At 36.6% G+C, this 21,039-nt stretch overlaps 1 non-coding gene across 1 annotated transcript; it reads left to right on the forward strand.

Moving 5' to 3' along the window:
- The first annotated feature begins 4,449 nt into the window (after nt 1–4,449).
- On the forward strand, nt 4,450–4,556 carry LOC121205935 (small nucleolar RNA R71). The gene has a single exon (XR_005901008.1). It is a non-coding gene; the product is annotated as a small nucleolar RNA R71 (small nucleolar RNA).
- The last annotated feature ends 16,483 nt before the right edge of the window (nt 4,557–21,039 follow it).

Consider the following 21,039-nt stretch of genomic DNA (forward strand, 5'->3'; position numbering starts at 1 on the left):
ATTAAAGCATTAGGAGCATCGAATTCACCAATTCTAATGAGAAATCATCTATAAAATGCATTAAACATGGGGTAAAAATATGTATGATTTATGGTTTATCAAATACCCCCACACTTAAGCATTTGCTTGTCCTCAAGCAAAATTCTCAACTCATAATCAGAATAAATCCTTCTTAACTTATAATCTCTATTAATAATATCTCAAATTAATCCATAGGTAATCATACATTGAGAATTTAACTAAAAGAACATAAAAGTTTCAATCATTCCAAGTTGAGCAGTTTATCCCGAAAATATAAGTGTCTTCCCTCATCTAAGTAATTACCTTTAATTCAGAATATCACAGAGTTTTACATCCTCACTAAAGATTCACTCAAATCACTTGAGGTGTTTTAAGGACAACAAAGGAAGCACTCAATAGTCAATAATGGAAAGTCATTACCATAGGCTTGTATGAAAATCAAATCTCCACCACTTTAACTTTAAGATGATACATCAATCAAAAGGTCTTTAGAGGGTTGTAATGAGGCTTGGTTAGGGGGTGTGGTCACAAGCTGAAAGAAAGGGTTAGAATCGAGATTGAATTGAAAAGTTTCCTAACTAGAAAAAGAGTTAATCTTCAATTGCGTACAATAGAGCTTCTCTTAGAATATGAAATTACTAATATGTATACATAATTTTTTTTAAGAACAAGTTAAATAAAGAAGAAAAACATAGCTAAACAACTTTTCCAACTCAGATCTCTACAAAAATAGGGATCAAATTAATTTGGGGGATTTCAAAAATAATGGGTTAATGGTTAATATTAAGGGTAATACAAAGAATGGCTTGTCGGCTCAAGAGGGTTTACTAGGGGTTAATTGTGGAGGTAGGCTTTTCATGGCATGAGTGGGTTAATCCCAAGTGCCTTAATCATTTTGATATATTAAATCAAATGGTGTGGTCTCGACATGCATAATCAAGCAAGTTCTAGAATAACAGTTCAATACTGACGCACTCAAAGCAATAATAAAAGTGAGCATGAAAGGATGAATAGATGCTCAAAAGGCTCAAAAATCTCACAAAAATTATGGCTTTTTGATGTTTAGACTTGTGAATTCTAATTCAAAGTAATACTTAGACTTGGGGAAACAACATATAATTTTAATTTCTTAAAAATCAACTTATCATGCTTGATTCTCTAATGTCTTAAAGTTTAAAGAACCAATGCATAAATCCCCATGTTTTAATTCAAGATATATCAATAAGAATCATAAATCAATTAAAATTTATCCTAAATATGGTATGAGAGTTTTTCATGAGAACAAGGTAATTGTTAATGAATACCCCCCCACACTTAAGATGAACATTGCCCTTAATGTACAAATATAGATGTTAGAGAATAAAAATAAGATAGGGAGAGAAGTGAAACTTCCTATATGATGAATTCCTCGAACTTAGAGTTTTGAAGAATGATCAGTTTGAGAGTGGAGGAGGATACTCCGGCAGTCGTAGACGTTCATTAGGCCATAAGTCCTGCGCCAAAAGAATATTATATCTAGTGGTAGCTATGGTCGTGGTCGAGCAGGACATGGCAGTCGTGGAGAACCTTCCCCGGTGGAGTTGTAGTTCCTATGTAATGATGAGCTTAGGAGTTCTATATAACTGTGATAAAATCAGGAACTTTTTAGGAGATATTAGGAAGTATAAGGATTAGAAAAGAAATAACCGAAATAAAGAATAAAAATAAAATTCTAAAATCTAATAAAAATAATAGAAATAGTTTCAATAATAAGTAAAAACAGAAAATAATAAATAAATATTTCTAAACATCTTCATCGCTGGATGGTTCGCGAGGCGGGACTGGCAATGAGATGGGAAGGTGCTGACAACTCTGCTGTAGAGTAGCATCAATGTTGTCAAATTGTTCAAAACATTGAAGCTCGAATCGGGTGAGGTGCTTAGAGATGTTATCATATAAAGCTGCCACATGAACTGGACGTGAGGGTAGTGGTGGCTGAGAATAGGGATCAGGGAGTGGATAAGGGGAGATTTCGGCTAGGGCTTTTGAAAGGAAGAAGAAAATGAACAGTGATTTGCTTATTTTGGGGAGGGCCACATGACCTAGGGCCATGCTCGTGTCCTTATGAGGTTGAGCCCATGTGTTTCAAATTTTTCAATTTTAGTTCGTGCTTGGCTACTATCCCATGCCTATGTTTGTATCAAATTCACCCACGGCCATGTCACACAGCCGTGGGGATTTATCGCATTCCGTGTTTTGGGGAAATCATTTACCCTATTTTTGCACGACCGTATTGTACGGCTGTGTTTCCCTTTGTGTTGGTACAGACGGCCTTAAGCACGACCGTGTTACTGGCCGTGTGGTGTTGGGAACCTGTGCTTCAAATACTCTGTTAGTGACCTAAATGTTTAAAATTTTAATTTAAAATAATTCAAAATGGTTAGTACTCGATTTGCCTCTTGAGAAGCGCTTATTTATAGTCTAAGCTCGACTTACCTCTCCATTGAGTGATCATGGTGGTTTGAGGAGTTCATACTCCTCGTTCCTGTTGTCAATTTTAAAATAAGGTTTTAAATGGGTGTTGTTTACCTTAAAAGTACCAAACTTGGGATGACTCACCTCCACTGTACCGAATGGGAAAATACTAAGTACCGTAAGAGGGATTTCCTCATTTGGTGTGGTAGTGACAATGTGAGGATCAACGGCATCTAGTAAGACTGTATCGTCAACCTTAAGTTGACTAGGAGAGGTATCGAGCTTGTTTTTGTGTAGATTTGGTTTATCATGTGTTCTCAGTTTGTGTTCTCGCCATTCGTCTAGCTCCTTTATCCGTAGTATTCGTTCTTCATGATAGTAGTGCATTGTCTCTGTTGTCTTGATTCGAGGAGGTTCTTGCAAGAACGATTGAATATTAGTTTTATCATCGACAAGTTTCATAGCGTTATCTTGAGTCTTAGAAGTTTTGATTGAATTGCGTGCTTGGAGTGTTACTCCTTCATCCCCTGCACGAAGTATTAGTTCTCCTGTGCCTACATTAATAATGGTTCTAGCAGTTGCTAAAAAGGGTTGTCCTAAAATTAAAGGTACCTCGTTATCCTCATCCATATCTAAGACGACAAAGTCTATTGGGTAAATAAATTTATCAAGTTTAATGAGAACATCTTCAATAATACCTTTAGGAAATCTAACTATTTTGTCAGCAAATTGTATGCTCATCCTAGTTTGTTTAGGTTTACTGAGACCTAGTCATTTAAACATTTTATACGGCATAACATTTATACTTGCCCCTAGATCAGTTAAAGCATTATTCACAGATAAACTACCAATTAAGTAAGGAATTGTAAAACTTCCTGGATCTTTCAATTTGTTAGGTAACTTATTCTTTAAAATAGCTGAGCAGACTGTATTGAGTTCCACATGCGATGTAGCATCTAATTTTCTTTTATTGCTTAGAAGTTCCTTTAAGAATTTTTCTGAGTTGGGCATCTGCGAAAGAACTTCAATAAAGGGTAAGTTAACATGTAATTTCGTTAAGAGTTTGACAAACTTACTGAATTGTTCTTCTGTTCTATCTTTCGTCATCGTTTTAGGATATGGCACACGGGGTTCATGATTCATACTTACTTGTTTGGGATCATTATTGTTTACCTCTTCTCGTCCTTTGTTCATCGCGTTGTCTTGCTGTAATTCTAGCTCAGGTGCAATGAATCCTTCCTTATCTTGAGTGCTAATTGCATTGAGGTGTTCCCTCGGATTAGGTTCAATATTACTTGGTAGGCTACCTTGTGGTCATTCGAAGATTAGTTTGGACAGCTGGCCTATCTGAGTTTCGAGTCCTTGGATCGATGCTTGTTGATTCTTAAGCGCTGTCTCGGTATTTTGGAAATGGGTTTCTGACATCGAGATGAATTTAGAAAGCATCTCTTCAAGGTTCGGTTTCTTCTCTTATTGATAAGGTGGCTGTTGAAAACGTTGAGGATTTTTTGGCTTTTGATTCCCTTGACCACCCCAGGAGAAATTTGGGTGGTTCCTCCAACCTGCATTATAGGTATTACTGTGAAGTTATTATTACCCATATAGTTGACTTGTTCTTCTTCAGTTGTTGGATTGAAGGATTGGTATTCTGTATGCACACCTCCTCCGCTTGAGTCACACCTCATTACTGGATGTACCTGCGTAGAACCAAGTAAACCGTCAATCTTTTTATTGAGAAGTTCTACCCAATTAGAGAGCATGGTGACTGAATCGATGTTATAAACGCCGGCTATTTTCGTTGGCTTTGTCCTCATAACTTGCCATTGATAGTTATTCAATGACATCTCCTCTATAAATTCATAGGCATCCTCAGGTGTTTTATTGTTGATGGTTCCGCCAATAGCTGCGTCAATCATTTGTCTTGTCGAGGGATTCACACCATTGTAGAATATTTGAACTTGCAGCCAAAGCGGTAATCCATGGTGAGGACACCTTCTCAGTAAGTCATTGTATCTCTCCCATGCATCGTAAAGTGTTTCTAAATCCATCTACATAAAAGAAGAGATATCATTACGCAATTTAGCCGTTTTAGCCGGTGAAAAATATTTTAGTAAAAACTTCTCGGTCATTTGTTCCCAAGTAGTGATAGACCCTCGTGGTAACGAGTTCAACCACTGTGTAGCTTTGTTTCTTAGTGAAAAGGGAAATAATCGAAGACAAATGGCATCATCAGAAATGCCATTGATTTTGAATGTATCACAAAATTCAAGAAAATTCGCCAAGTGCGTGTAAGGATCCTCATCCTGCAAATCATCAAACTGAACAAACTACTGTATCATCTGAATTGTGTTAGGTTTTAGTTCTAAATTATTCGCAGCAATAGCAGGTCTAGCTATACTAGACTCAGTTCCTGTTAAAGAGGGTTTAGCATAGTCATACGTAGTACGTGGAGCAGGATTTTGATTAGCTGCAATTGCAGGAGGCAGCTGATCGCCTGGATTTTCGGCCATCTCTTCGGTTGGGGTTTGAGTATCGTCTTCTCTCTCATTCTCCGTGTAGGGTAAACTATGCCTTATTTCTCTTTGATTTTTGCGAATTGTACGATTGATTTCTTCGTCAAAGAGTAATGGTCTTGACGGGTTTCTTCTAGTCATAAACTATAAAAAAAACTACCAAGAGAGAAAAAGTAAATTAATAAATAATAAAATAAAATTGCAAGAAAAATAAATGGCTAAAGTAATCAAAATTTAGTGTTCCTAATATTTCAGTTCCCCGGCAACGGCGCCAAAAACTTGATCGCGTGATTCGTAACAAGTAATAAATATTTATAATGAAGATCAAACCTAGACTAACTATTATCACGAAGAAAAGAAAAACGGACCTATCGAACAATAGTATAGTAATGGAAAGACCGGGATATCGTACCCGAGGGAACCAAAAGTACTAGTAATAACTATCTTTTTATTATCTAGCCTAAGAATAAAAGGGTTTGTTTTAATTAACTAATTATTTAAACTAAGAACGCACAGAGAAAGGAATTGGGGAATTGCTTTTGGGAAAATCGATTACTTGAGACAATACCTAAGAAAAAATCCACCTAGATTGTACTTGTTATTCTAGCTCCGAATCGGACGATTTATTCATTCAACTTGTTCCGTAGAGATCCCTAAGTTATGTTATTATCCCTATACAAGACTAATAACGTCTAATCCCTAGATGAAATAACCAAGACTTTTCTTTAATTAACACTCTAGAGTTGCATTAACTCGATCTATGGATCCCTTTATTAGGTTTTACCCTAATCTGGCAAAATCTTGTCACCCTATTTCTAGGCGCGCAATCAACTTCGCTTAATTATGGCAAATGTACTCTTAGATAGGGTCTATTCCTCCTCTGAATAAGAATGTGTCTTGAATCAGTATCCTAGGATATCAAAGAAAGAATTAAGAACACATAATTAAGAACAAGTTAAATATTTATCATACGATTTAGAAAATAATAACAAGATTCGTCTTTGGTTTCATTCCCCTTAGGTATTTAGGGGAATTAGTTCATAACTAAATAAGAAAACATCTCAGAAGAATAAAGAATACAAAACATAAAGAAAACCCAAAACTCTTGAAGGAGAATTGAGGATAGATCTTCAGTCTTGATGATGAATCCGGTTTCTGAGATTGATCAATCGGCTTCCTTAGGGTAATTCCTTACCCTTCTTCTCTGTCTCCCATTTTCTCCTCCTCTAGTGCGTATTTATAGGCTTTGGAATGCCTAGAAACCCTCCGAAGGAGCCTTTTCTGAATTGGACTTAACTTGGGCTTAGTAGGGACACGCTCGTGTGCCACGGCCGTGTGACGTGATTGCCAGGCCGTGTTCGATCTGTTAAATTGCACACAGCCGTGTGCGTCAATGGCCAGGCCATGTGAATCGTGAAAGCCTTGGTCGATACCCTCGAAAAACTCGGGCGTGTGAGCTGCCCGTGTGGCAAGGCTTAGGCCGTGTCATCTTCTTGATTTGGTCTGATTTGTCCCTTTTTGGTCGTTTTTGGCTCCTTTTGACTCTTGGTGCTCTCCTGAGTACAAAACATGAAATTAAAGCATTAGGAGCATCGAATTCACCAATTCTAATAAGAAACCATCTATAAAATGCATTAAACAAGGGGTAAATATTTGTATAATTTACGGTTTATCAGTCTCCAAGTGCCTAGTATGTCAACAAGTAAATGCTGAACACTAATTACCTTTGGGTCTACTTCAGCCTATCATGTTCCCAGAGTGGAAGTGGGATCAGATCACTATGGACTTTGTGACGGGTTTGCCAATAACCCCAAAAAAGAAATATGTAGTATGGGTTATTGTGGATAGGCTAACAAAGTCAGCATATTTCATACCAGTGCGTACCGACTATTCCCTTGAGAGACTAGCCGACTTGTACGTGTCCGAGATTGTAAGACTACACGGAGTGCCCATATCGATTATTTCAGATAGTGACCCGAGGTTTACCTCGAGGTTTTGGAAAAAGTTACAAGAGGCATTAGGAACAAAGTTGAATTTTAGTACTGCTTTTCATCCGCAAACCGACAGACAGTCAGAGAGGGTAATACAGATATTAGAGGACATATTACGGTGTTGTGTTCTTGAGTTCCAAGGCAGTTGGGAAAAGTATCTATTGTTGGTTGAATTCACCTATAATAATAGTTATCAGAAAAGTCTGAATATGGCGCCTTATGAGGCTTTATATGAACGAAAATGTCGAACGCCCTTGTATTGGACTGAACTTAGGGAGAGTCAGATTCACAGGGTTGATTTAGTCAAAGAGACTGAAGAAAAAGTTAAAGTGATTCGTGAATTCTTGAGAGTTGCCTTAAATATACGGAGATCATATGCAGATTTGAAACGAAAGGAAATTGAGTTTCAAGTCAGTGATAAAGTATTTTTGAAGGTATTTCCGTGGAGAAAAGTTCTCAGATTTGGTAGAAAAAGCAAGTTGAGTCCTCGTTTCATAGGTCCTTATGAGGTTACCGAGAAAGTAGGGGAAGTTGCCTACTGATTGGATTTGCCATCGAAGTTGGAAAGGATTCATGACGTGTTTCATGTGTCCATGCTACGTCGATATAGATCAGACCTTTCGAATGTGATTGAGCCGACAGAGGTTGGGATTCTTCCGGACATGACTTATGGCGAAGAGCTGGTAAGAATTTTAGCCTGGGAAGTCAGACAATTGAGAAATAAGAGCATAGCACTTGTGAAAGTTTTGTGGCATAGACATGGAGTGAAGGAAGCCATGTGGGAACCCGAGGAGTCTATGAGAGAGCAGTACCCAAACTTATTCACTAGTAAGATTTTCGAGGACGAAAATCCTTAAGGGGGAGAAATGTAACAGTCCAATTTAGGGCCTAGTCAGAATACTGGTCTCGAGACCAAAAATATGAAGTTTGAAAAATTATTTTATAATTATTTTAGAGTCATAGCATGTTTATATTAGTGCATGAAAAATTTGGTAAGTTAATTTTGACGATTGTGAGCCCAATTGCAAAAAATGACTAAATCGCATAAAGTGTAAAAGTCCTAAATTGATAGATAAAGGTGTGATTTTGTTAGAGAACCAAAATTATGGGTCTTTAAAGGGAGATTAGACTCTATTAGAATAGCATAGCCGGCCATGAGACAAGGGAAAACAATTAGTGAAAGTGTTAGATTTTGATGATATGAGCAAATTGAATAAAATAAAGAAAAGTTGTCATCTTTCTTTTCTTCTCTTATACACCACCAAAAATATCAGCCATTGTTGGGGTTTAAGAGCTTCAAAATTTTCAGCAACTTTGAGCCCTCTCAAGTAATGTTGATAGTTTCACTTGATGATTTTCACATTTTTGAAACCCTTGAAGCATGGGCTTTCAAATGAGGGGTGTATCTTGCAAAATGATAAAGAGTTTAGGGTTTTTCCATGAATAGAATTGTGTTTTTTTGAGTTTTTATGGAATAAAATGAGTCTTGGTTGTCTTATAAACAACTTTTGAGAAAGGTGTTAGCATGAAAACACCTAAAGGGACTATTTTGCATAGGTTGCAAAATAGGGGTTAAGTGTGTGAAATAGTGGGATTTTAGAGTTGCTATAAGAGTAAAAAAGAGTTTGGATAGGCTTGAAATACGAAGAAATTCGATGAAAATCAATTTTCGAATATAGGGGTAAAATGGTCATTTTGCCAAAGTTTAGGGGCAAAATGGTAATTTTACCAAAGATGTGAATTTTCAATTTCTAAATTCTATTTACTGATTAAATAAGTGTATTTTGCTATTATAGATCAAGAATTGCCAAATTTGACCCTAGACCGGGGAAAGGCCAAGCGTGTAGATTAATTCACAAGTCGTCTACATTTTGTAATCTGAGGTAAGTTGTATGTAAATAAAATAACTACATTTCTACTATGTATGTTTGAATTGTTATTGAATAGATATAGCATGGATTGCTTGATTGTGGGATTGAGAATGTGTTATGATCATTGAGATAGTAGAATCTCCGTTGGGACCTTAGGAAGTAAACTGGATATTCATGCCATAACATTTGGGTCATGTATGTGAGCTAGTGTAAGACATGTTTGAGACATGCATCGGCCACAATATAAGATCCAGTGTAAGACCATGTTTGGCACATGGCATCGGCATTGACACGAGAGCTAGTTTAACACCCCGTGCCTGAGACCGTTGCCGGAGTCGAACACGAGGTGCTGACCGACTTAATTCATTTACTTGCACAGTTCATTTTAAAAATTTCCAGACAGCTGGCTAACTGTGTCGCTGTCACCTTAAAAATCATATCTTGAGTTTCACAACTCGAACATCAGTTTCGTGATTTTTCCCTGAAACTAGACTCATATATGCATCTAAAATTTTTTTTCTATAATTTTTGGTCAGGCCAATTAGTACAGTTTATTAGTTAAATTCTCCCATGTTACAGGGATCGACTACACTGACCTTCACGCATTACGACTTGGATATCTCCCTGTACAGGGCTTCAATACTGACACCATTTGTTTCTATAGAAACTATACTCAAATAGGAATCTATAAATATATGGAATGACTCCTAATTATCTCTGGTTAATTTATAATGAATTTCCAAATTCGGAACAGGGAATCCAGAAACTGTTCTGGCCCTGTTTCACGAAAACCTAATTATCTCTTAACATACAACTCATATGACCGTTTCGTTTCTTCCATATGAAAGTGGATTCATCAAGGTTCATTTACATAATTTATTCACTATTTAATTCCATTCCTACTATTTTTAGTGATTTTTCACATCCATATCGCTGCTGCTGTCAGCATCTGCCTTTAAGGTAGACTTTACCTATTTCATGGTTTCCATGATTCAATTAGCCCCTTTTTTTGCATACATAGCACAAAGTATAATCATGATTAACCATTCCAATGGCTAATCGTTTCCAAACATTTCCATACCTCTCGACAGACAACATACAAAACGATTATAGTACTATGCTAAAAACGTATATAAGCCATTTTCGCATGGCTATCCAAATTTACACAAAATCCATGGGTACATGACCAACAAGAAGAAGGGTAGTCCTATACATGCCATATCCAGAGTTCAACTAAAAGAGTACCAAAAGGGCTTTGATAGTGTGGATGACTTCGACTTCGATGATCCCGAATCCAATAGCTAACGAACAAAATCTATAAAACAGAGAGCCAAAGCAACGGGGTAAGCATTTTAAAGCTTAGTAAGTTTCAAGTAATGAAATCGGCTTTGACTAAAGTATTACATTCACATAGCTAAATGAATCACTTTATTAATACACATTCTCATAAACATACTTACTTCACACTTCATCAACATATACACACACAAGGTATCAACCTATCTAAAAGCCGAAAGTTCGTTAGTCGATTGAACGAATACTATTTAAAACGAATCGACTTTTCCGATGCACATGCAAACATACCTTATCGTTTGGGTTTTTCGAGCGTATTAATTGAATTTATTATAGCACAAAACGCTCACCTTCAAACCCAAGTTTCTTCGAAATTTAGCCGGATATAACCACAAGCACAATTGCCTTCGGGTCTTAACCCGGGTATAGCAACTCGCACAAATGCCTTCAGGTCTTAGCCCGGATATATCAACTCGCACAAATGCCTTCGGGTCTTCGCCCGGATAAAATCACTAGCATAAATGCCTTCGGGACTTAGCTCGGATAAAATCACTAGCATAAATGCCTTCGGGACTTAGCCCGGATATCATTCAAATGCTTATGCACACATATATCAATAATCGTGACACATCCATATTTCATTTTCGTTACTAAGGCTCAAACACAAAACATTTATTAAACCTTTCCAATTTCGGCTCAATAGCCACACACAAAGAGCATGATTTCAATTGGCTTTATAACATAGTCTCTATGCACATTCGGCTATCCGTCATAGTATGACTAATCATTTCAATATAATTCAAGTAGGGTCATTACTCGAAGACTTACCTCGGATGTTGTCGAACGATTCCGATGGCTATTCGACCACTTTTTCCTTCCCTTTATCGGATTTAGTTCCCCTTTGCTCTTGAGCTTAATTTAACAAATAAATTGATTTAATCATTTGAGTATCGAAAAGAGGAACTCAAGGTACTTGGCCCACATATATTCATTAGAAATTAAAGTCACATATGTACGGAATCATGAATCAAACTCAACACATTAGTTAATACTCTCCTTAGCCGAATTTTCTAAGTCAAGATAAAGCCTTCAATATGCTTACCTATGGCCGAACAACACATCAACCTATGTACTCATTCATGTGGCCGATTATGCATGTCTATGTTGAGGCCAATTATATACTCAATACCACACACAAATGGCATACCTTTTACTAACTAATGCATTACATATTATAACTCAATACGCATCCATCATGTACTCCATAACCGAAACACCATCATATGTAAATATATACCTTGAGATATTGTATATGTCATACCAATACGTCATGTGCAAACATATATATATGTGCAAGAGCCGAATCTCAAAGTTGATTATAACTAAACATGAACATAAATCCAAAACACAAATCTTACCTACTATGCAATAAGCATAAATCATACTTATGGATATACCATGGCCGAATACATCACAACACCGTACCATTTCAATTTTGGTCATGGTTAAACAAAGAACTTAATGTCTCACTCAAAAATGCTAAAAAGAAAATCCAAGAGTCATCAATCCACCATCACATGTATCATTAACAAGCTTCATATTTAGCATGCAATGGCATTAACACAAAATCCACCTAGGCCGAATATCATCCGCATGACATAGCAAAGATTTGAACCATGGGCTAATTAGAACTCAAGCTAGCAACTAAAAACATGCATGAATCTCATGGCACAACCTCAAACATACCTTAATCTAGATACAAGTATGGCCAAACCTCCTCCTAATCCTCTTCCAAACCAAACATGAAGCAAGAACTCCTTCCTTCTTCCTTAGAATTTTCGGCCAAAAGAAATGAAAAAGGATGAACAAATTTTTTTTCTTTTCTTCACTCACGGCAATGGGGGGGAACACTCACACACATTCTTTTTTTTTGTTTTCTTCCTTCCATTTCTTATTAGTTTATTGCCCATGCTTCTTATTTTATTTTTCCATTAACACAACATGTTTCATGACATGTTTTGCCCATCATCCCTTGTCATGGCCGGCCACTAGTACTTAAATGGGGGGAAATTGACATGCAAGTCCACCCCTTTGATTACATGCACTATTAGGCCACTTGCATTTGCCTAGCACATTTCTAAATTTTCTCACATAAGTCCTATCAACAAAATTCACATGCAATTAACTAAATCGAAGCTTAAAACTTTCACACATTTATATTCACATATTTTAGGCAATAATTATCACATTCAAATAATTTGGTGACTCGGGACCGCTTTCCGACTAGGGTCACTTTAGGGCTGTCACAACTCTCCCCCACTAAAAAAATTTTCATCCCCGAAAATCTTACCGGTAAATAGGTTTGGGTATCGTTCTTTCATCGAGCTCTCGGTTTCCCAAGTAGCTTCCTCGATCCCGTGTTTGAGCCATAACACCTTTACTAACGGAACCCTTTTGTTTCGCAACTCTTTCACTTTACGAGCTAGGATACGCATCGGTTCTTCTTCATAACTCATATCGGTTTGAATTTCAACCTCTGATGGGCTAATTATGTGCGATGGATCAGATCTATAGCATCGAAGCATCGAAACATGAAAGACGTCATGAATCTTTTGAAGTTCAGGGGGCAAAATCAATCGATACGCAACTGGACCGACTCGTTCGGATATTTCGTATGGCCCGATGAACCTCAGACTCAATTTGCCCTTACGCCCAAATCTGAGTATCTTTTTCCAAGGTGAAACTTTAAGAAACACCTTATCTCCCACCTGATACTCAATGTCTTTTCGTTTCAGATCCGCGTACGACTTCTGGCGATCTGAGGCTATCTTTAGACTTTCACGGATTACTTTTACTTTCTGTTCAGCATCTTTAATCAAATCCACTCCGAAAATTTTACTTTCACCGAGCTCGGTCCAAAACAATGGTGTACGGCATTTACGCCCGTACAAAGCCTCGTAAGGTGCCATCTTGATACTTGATTGAAAATTATTGTTGTAAGCGAATTCAATCAATGGTAAATACTATTCCCATGAACCACTAAACTCAAGGATACAACATCTCAACATATCCTCAAGTATCTGAATTACCCGCTCAGATTGACCATCGGTTTGTGGATGAAAAGCGGTGCTAAAATGCAGCTTGGTACCCAAAGCTTCTTGCAATTTCTTCCAAAATCGTGAGGTGAATCTCGGATCTCTATCCGACACAACAGAAATCGGTACCCCGTGTAATCTCACAATCTGAGAAACGTACAATTCAGCTAGTTTATCCAATGAAAAATCCGTACGCACGGGGATAAAGTGAGCCGACTTAGTCAGTCTATCAACAACAACCCAAATCGCATCCTTCTTACTTGCTGACAATGGCAGTCCGGACACAAAGTCCATTGTGACTCGATCCCATTTCCACTCGGGTATCATGATCGGCTGAAGTAATCCTGAAGGCACTTGATGTTCCGCTTTCACTTGTTGACATATTAAACATCTCGAAACAAAGTCGGAGATGTCTCGTTTCATACCATGCCACCAAAACTGACGTTTCAAATCGTTGTACATTTTCGTACTCCCCGGGTGAATTGACATTCGACTACAATGGGCTTCGTTCAGAATCATCGAAATGAGTTCTGAATTCCTTGGGACAGACAAACGACTTCTGAACCTCAAACAATCATCATCATCAATTTGAAACTCCGATTACTTGTTCGGAACACACTCAGCCCGTTTTGCAACCAATTCATCATCGACTTTCTGAGCTTCACGAATTTGATGAATCAATAATGGTTTGGCTTTTAATTCAGCTACTAACACATTGTCAGGTAGAACAGACAAGTGTACATTCATCGCTCGCAAAGCAAACAGTGATTTCCGGCTTAAGGCGTCCGCAACCACATTAGCCTTTCCCGGGTGATAATTAATGACAAACTCATAATCTTTCAACAACTCAAGCCAACGCCTTTGTTGCAGATTCAAGTCTCGCTGGGTCATCAAATATTTGAGACTTTTGTGATCCGAAAATACATGGCACTTCTCACCAAACAAATAATGTCGCCATATTTTCAAAGCAAATACGATGGCGGCTAGTTCGAGATCATGGGTCGGATAATTTCTCTCGTGTGGCTTCAATTGTCTCGACGCATAGGCCACAACTCGACCTTCTTGCATCAATACGCAACCCAACCCAAGTAGGGATGCGTCACTATAAATGACAAACTCTTTGCCTGATTCGGGTTGCACTAAAATTGGAGCTTCAGTCATTGGTGTGGCTATCATCGAGAAACCTTTTACAAATCGTCGGTAATAACCGGCGAGCCCGAGGAAGTTCCGAATTTCGGTAATATTTCTTGGAGGCTTCCAGTTAAGTATGGCTAAAATTTTGCTCGGGTCAACTCGAATACCCGATGCGGATACCACATGACCCAAGAAGCTAACCTCTCTTAACCAGAACTCACACTTACTGAACTTAGCATATAACTGCTTATCCCGCAAAATTTGCAACACTAATCTCACAGCTAGTGTAAGACATGTCTGGGACATGTATCGGCTTCGGAACGTAAGCCAGTGTAAGACATGTCTGGGACATGTATCGGTTACGAGATGTGTTAGTGTAAGACCATGTCTGGGACATGGCATCAGCACGGATATGTGAAAGCCAGTGTAAGACCATGTCTGGGACATGACATCGACACCTTACCCATGTTTGAGGCTTAATGAATATCCGTTGATACTCCAAATGGTTCAACAGTGAATGTTATGTTTTTTAGCTAATGAGGAAAGTCTAATAGTGTTGTGAATGGTACAGGTACCTAATTACTACGTATGAGATATGAGCTCAATATATATATAAAATGTGACTTGTATGCATGGTGGGGAGTAAGTTACACCTATGCCTACTTTGGTGTTAAGAGCATGTTGGTTACAAATAAATGTTGTAGTATACTTATTATATGCAACTTACTAAGCTTTATGCTTATTCCGTTTCCTTTCCTTTTTCTTTCAGTGCCTCCTAACTAGTTCAAGGATCACCAGAAGTCAGAGATATCGATCACATTATCTGTCGAAACATTCGGTATGGTTGGATTTATATTTTTGAATATGGCATGTATATGGTTAGGACTTATTATTTTGAGTCTTTGAGATTTGGCCAAATGTGTTGGCTTAGGATAGATCCCACACTTAGTTTTGAGTCATGAGTGATGGCTAATAATTATTTTGAGTTTATAAAAGGTGCATCCTTATGGTTGAATGAATGCCTATTGTGGTTGATTTGATTATGAAATCTATGCTTGTTTTGGTGTTGGTGGCATTTGCATGAAATTAGGTATGCAAGGGTGGCGATGAGGCTTGGTAAATAGCTTTATGTTGTCCACATGGGTAGGCACATGGGTGTGTGTCTAGGTCGTGTGTGACACACGGTCAGCCCCACGGGCTTGTAGTTCGGCCATGTGTCCCCTGTACGTAAAATTTTCAAGTCAGTATGCATGGTAATTAACACACGGGTAGAGACACGGCTGTGTCTCTCAGCTGTGCAGGGGACATGGCCTAGTACACGGGCGTGTGCCATGGCCGTGTGATAATACTGGAATGCTGACGTCAGAAATAGAATACCCAAGTTTTTGCACACGGCCTAAGACACGGGCATTTCGTGGCCGTGTGAGGGACACGGGCCATTGACACGGGCGTGTGTCTAGCCGTGTGAAAACCCTTGTAGGTGTGAATTAGAATTTAATTCCACACGGGTGTGTTACTCTTCCATACGGGTATGTTAACCTTCTATACGAGCGTGTGCCCTATTTTGAAGGCAAATTTCTTAGGGTCAAATTAAAGACCTGGAAAGGTTTCGAATAGTTTTCAATGGTTGATTTTAGGCTTGTAGGCTCATAACAATAAGTTTAAGGTAGAAATTGAAGAAGTTTTATCTTGAACCGAGTCTCAGTGACTTGAGGTTATTTGAATGCATGAGATCAAATTAGGTAATGCCTTGTACTCCACCCCGGCATGGGTTACGGGTATAGGGTGTTACAGAAGCAAACTATGAGCCAATTTTAAACTTTTCCTAGGTAATTTACCTAAGGGCATTTTCATTATTTTACCACCTATGGTAAAACTTAACTCGATTTTAGATCTAAGTGTTTACCGACCTTTTTTTAGTTAAATTATGCAAGCCTAAAAATTTTAGCTTAATTTGAGTTTGTTTACTATGTCTAATTCAAATTTTATTACTAGGGACTAAATTGTAACAAATACAAACCATTTGGACCTATTTTGAATTATAAATTAAGTGTGTTTCTATTGAATTTTACCCATACGAGACTAATCCTAAAATTTTGTCAAGTTTCCTTATCATCTAAGGATCTAATTAGAATAATCAATTTTCAAGACTAAATTGTAACTTAAACAAATTAGAATACCAATTAAAAAAGATAAAAATTCAAACCCCAAAACCCACACGGTCGTGTCCCTCTGACCATGTGTCATTAATCGACTGTGTTCACATCATGAAAAACTTGTAGGATGATCGCACAAGCCCGTGTGGAAATCCCACAGGCATGTGTGTGATAGCTCCAGTATCCACAAGGCCGTGTCATATACCCACACGCCCGTGTGAAAACCACTACACTTATTTTTGCAAAAAACTTATTTTAAAACCCAATTTTGCATATTTTAATGGTCCATTAAACCCGATTTAACTATGATTTATTAACATACATATACATACAACTTCAATTGAATTTATTGACATCAATTAAGCCTCAATTTTATAGAATTAGACAATCAATTTCATGCATAAAAAACACTGAATAAATCAATCAAGTGGCGCACCTTAGTCGTTAGTAAACCACTCCATGGAAACTTCATTTAAACAATCATTAGTATAAATTTCATGCCTCACACACTATGTTATCAATCACCGTGTTATCAAGCAACAATACACTATAAATCATTTAGTGATTAAACTCAAACATGCCTAAAAAATATTATAAAATCATCCAAAATAAATGTCCAATGTCCAAAGTCCAATTATAACAAAAATTAAACTATTTCCCAGGAGTTCCACAATGTCCGATTATAGTCTCTAGAACGTGTAATAAATTCTCTACCAAGCGTAAATCTCTTGGAACTCTGTAACAGCCTAATTTTTAGTGGTGTTGGAAACAGTGATTCGAGATCACTAAACCTGACGAGTGAGTTTGAAAATTTAATAAATTAATATTTATTATTCAAGTGAGATTTTGGAAATATTTTTGAATTAGTGAAATTTGTGAATTAAAAGAATTTATTAGGTAAATTGGGTTGAAAACGAGGTATCGAGACCCAGATTTCATAAACTGAGCCTAAGTATTTTTATAAATATTTACGAAGTGTTAGTGAATTAGTATTAAAGTTTCGTTAGAAAATTTTAACGTTTTGATAGTTAATTAATTAAAAAGGACTAAATTGAAAAAGGTGCAAAACTTGCTAAAATGATTAAATAGCTCAAGTATTAAATGAAAGAGGATTTAAAAGGAAAATTAGTCTAAAGTGAATGGCTGAAACGGTGAAGGCAGAAAAAAAACAAAGAATTTGGGTGAAATAAGGGCAAAATTGGAAATTTTGCAAAATAAATAAATAAAACAAAGACTAAATTGAAAATCTAGATATTTCTTCTTCATTCTTCAGTTAAAACAACCATAAAAGACTCTCTCTAAGCTGTTTTTTCATATTTTTCTACAAGTAAGTTTAATTCTTGATTATTTCTTGTAATTTTTGTGATTTTGATACTTTTACAACTAGGTCCAACTATTGAATTCATTAGTTTTTTATTATATGAGTGATATTGAAAGTTTCCATGGATAAGTGCTGGAATTTTATGATGAATAAGCATGGACATGAAGTTCTAATTTTGTTATGTGATGATTTTATTAAGTGATTTCAATAGAAATTGATTTTTAGGACCTAATTGTGAAGAAGTAAAGAATTAGGGTTTAGTGTTGACATTATGAATATCAAAGGCTGTGTAGTAGCCTAAAATGATTAGATAAAGTGTTAATTGAGAAAAATTAGCTCAATTAATAGGTTAATTGATTAGGGACTAAATTGTAAAAAATGTAAAATTTAGGGTAAAAGTGTAATTTTAAAAATTAAAGGGTATAAATTATGAGCTGAATTAGAATTTAATTAAATTCTAATGAATGAAAAGTTTATATTATAGACCAAGAGCTCAAAGAAAGTCGTGGAAAAGAGAAAATAGCTGAATTTTCTACAACTTCTGCAAACTACTCCAGGTGAGTTCATATGGTTGAATTTCATGATTAATTGTTAAATTAGAGATAATATAATGTATTATTTTACATTTTTGTTATTGAATTATGAATATCATAACAACATGAAAATCTAATTAAAAGTTCAAATTGAGTAGAACGCAGGAATTGAGTACGATCGTTATGTGACTAAAGATGAGTTGATGGATAATACCATGGTTGGACCATGGCAATGTTTAAATGTAAGATCATAGCTGGGGCTATGGCATTTCAAGGATCATAGCTGGGGCTATGGCATTTCAAGGATCATAGCTGGGGCTATGGCATTTCAGTGAAAAAACCATACCTGGGTTATGGCATTGTGAATGTAAGACCATGGTTGGACCATGACAGTAAATATTCGCGAAAGACTATAGCTGGGTTATGGCATCATGATGATAAGACCATAACTGGGTTATGACACTGCGAGTGTAAGACCATTGCAGGGCCATGGCAATATTCGTATAAGACCATAGTTGGACTATGGCACCAAGTAAATATTGTACTCAAATCCGTAAGACGTTCTCTAATTTGACCAAGATGGGTCAGTGTTATATGGTTTATTGTGATAGAAATGAAGTAGTTATTGATTTTGAGCTCAATCAAGTGGATTTATCATTTAAATTGTGAATGAGAGGAAACATTAGTGAATTTTTTGTTATTTATTTAATGCAATATGATTGGTAAGAATTATTTTTAAAACATATAAACTTACTAAGCTTCTATAAGCTTCCTCTTGCTTCTATAAGCTTCCTCTTGTGTGTTTAATGTTCCTTGTAGATTAACGTGAGTTCGGAAGATCGAATCACACTATCCAGATTTTTCCGGTAGATTTTTGTAATATAACCCATGGTTTATATGGCATGTATAGGATTAGTTTAGAAAATAGTGAAACTTGACATATGGTTGTGAATGATACATATGTTTATGTTTGTATGCATATACATAGTAGTAGTTTTAGTATTTAATGAATGGAGTTATTATGGTAAGTGTATGCAAGAGAGTTTTGTGATGGCTTAATAAGTTTAAAACATGATTTTTGGCTTGAATTGGCTGCTTGATTGAATTATATTGGTATATGAAAGAGTTGTGTGCAAGTTGATATTAAAAAGGGTGAGAAATTTGACCTTAAAATGACTTATTTTCGTCCACACGGGTAGAGACACGGGCGTGTGTCTCATCCGTGTCTGAAACACAGTCATGTACATGGGCATGTAGTCTGGCCATGTGTCCTCTGCATCTTAAAATTGAGAAATAGAATACTTAGAATTGAGCACACGGGCATGTGTCTCAGCCGTGTGAGGTACACGGTCTAACACACAGGCGTGTGATTTGTTCGTGTGAAACCTGTACTTAATTTTTGAAAAATCGTGTAGATTGGTCGTGTGACCTAAGTCAGGGAGTTACACAGGGTAAGACACGGCTTGAGGCATGGGCATGTTATAGGATCACACGGGATGTCCCTTGGCCACACGGGCGTGTGACCCCTGTACCTAGGAAAATTTTTGAAATTTCACGAAAATTTTTCTTTGAGTTCCCTATTTAGTCCCGATTTGCATCTAATGTTTAAATAGGGCTTTAAGGGTCTATTCAAGGGACGATATGATTAATTTTAAAAAATTAATAATAAATGACATGATTTATTTATGATTTTTCTGTAAACTCCAGCAATACTTCGTAACCCTATTCTGGAGACTGATATGGGTTAGGGGTGTTACAAACTCTCTTGCTTGGCTCCTCAGCTATTTAAGCCCAACAATTATCTGCACAAATTATGAGGGTGTGAACTTTAAAAAGCTTAGTGAATGTTAATAAAAACGATTAGTAAATCAACACCCAAATCTTGCTTAATTCACATCCAATCAATCACCAATTATCAGCCATAATAATAGTGCATGTCAATTTAATTTCTAAATGCATTATCAATATCGAGAATCAATTATTCATAGCTTACAATAATTGAATGATATAGCAATAATCACACATAAATATATTGGCATACACTTCTCATGGCTTAATCGGGTGATCATACATCGGATAAACGGGTCTCCAAACTCCCACAAATATCAAATACAATCTATTGAGCTAAGTGAGCTGAAGCACACGCTCTCTTATAGCGCCTTAAATTACCCATTTAGTGGAGACTTATGCTCAACACTCTCTTATCTACTCCAACAAATCAGTCCACCTAGAGCCATATGCTCACAATGTCACAAATAATGGTGAGTACTCACAAATCCTATGGTATACCAACTATATCGAATGGATCCACCATGTAGGTTGCCAATATATTCAGTCAAAATAGCATATAAATAATCATTATTGTGCTCAATTTAATGTGAAAAAAATGCTTATGTATAACATGTAACATAGCCATTTAATATCTAATTAAATCAAATATTTCATTTGCCATTTTCCAATGTTCAATTACCAATTGTATCACTAACTTATCATGATCAAAAACTCCAGTAAACATGCTTTAATCATTCATAAAATTAACCTAATTAAGTAGCACAACACCACCCAGAAGCTTACTTACCATTACTCAATAAAAAATCAATTCTTGCACTTTTAATATCAATCTTGCAATAATTAGCCAATCAACCAAAATTAAGCAA

The sequence above is a fragment of the Gossypium hirsutum genome, chromosome A08, assembly GCF_007990345.1.
Source record: "Gossypium hirsutum isolate 1008001.06 chromosome A08, Gossypium_hirsutum_v2.1, whole genome shotgun sequence".
NCBI classification, from domain to species: Eukaryota; Viridiplantae; Streptophyta; class Magnoliopsida; order Malvales; family Malvaceae; genus Gossypium; species Gossypium hirsutum.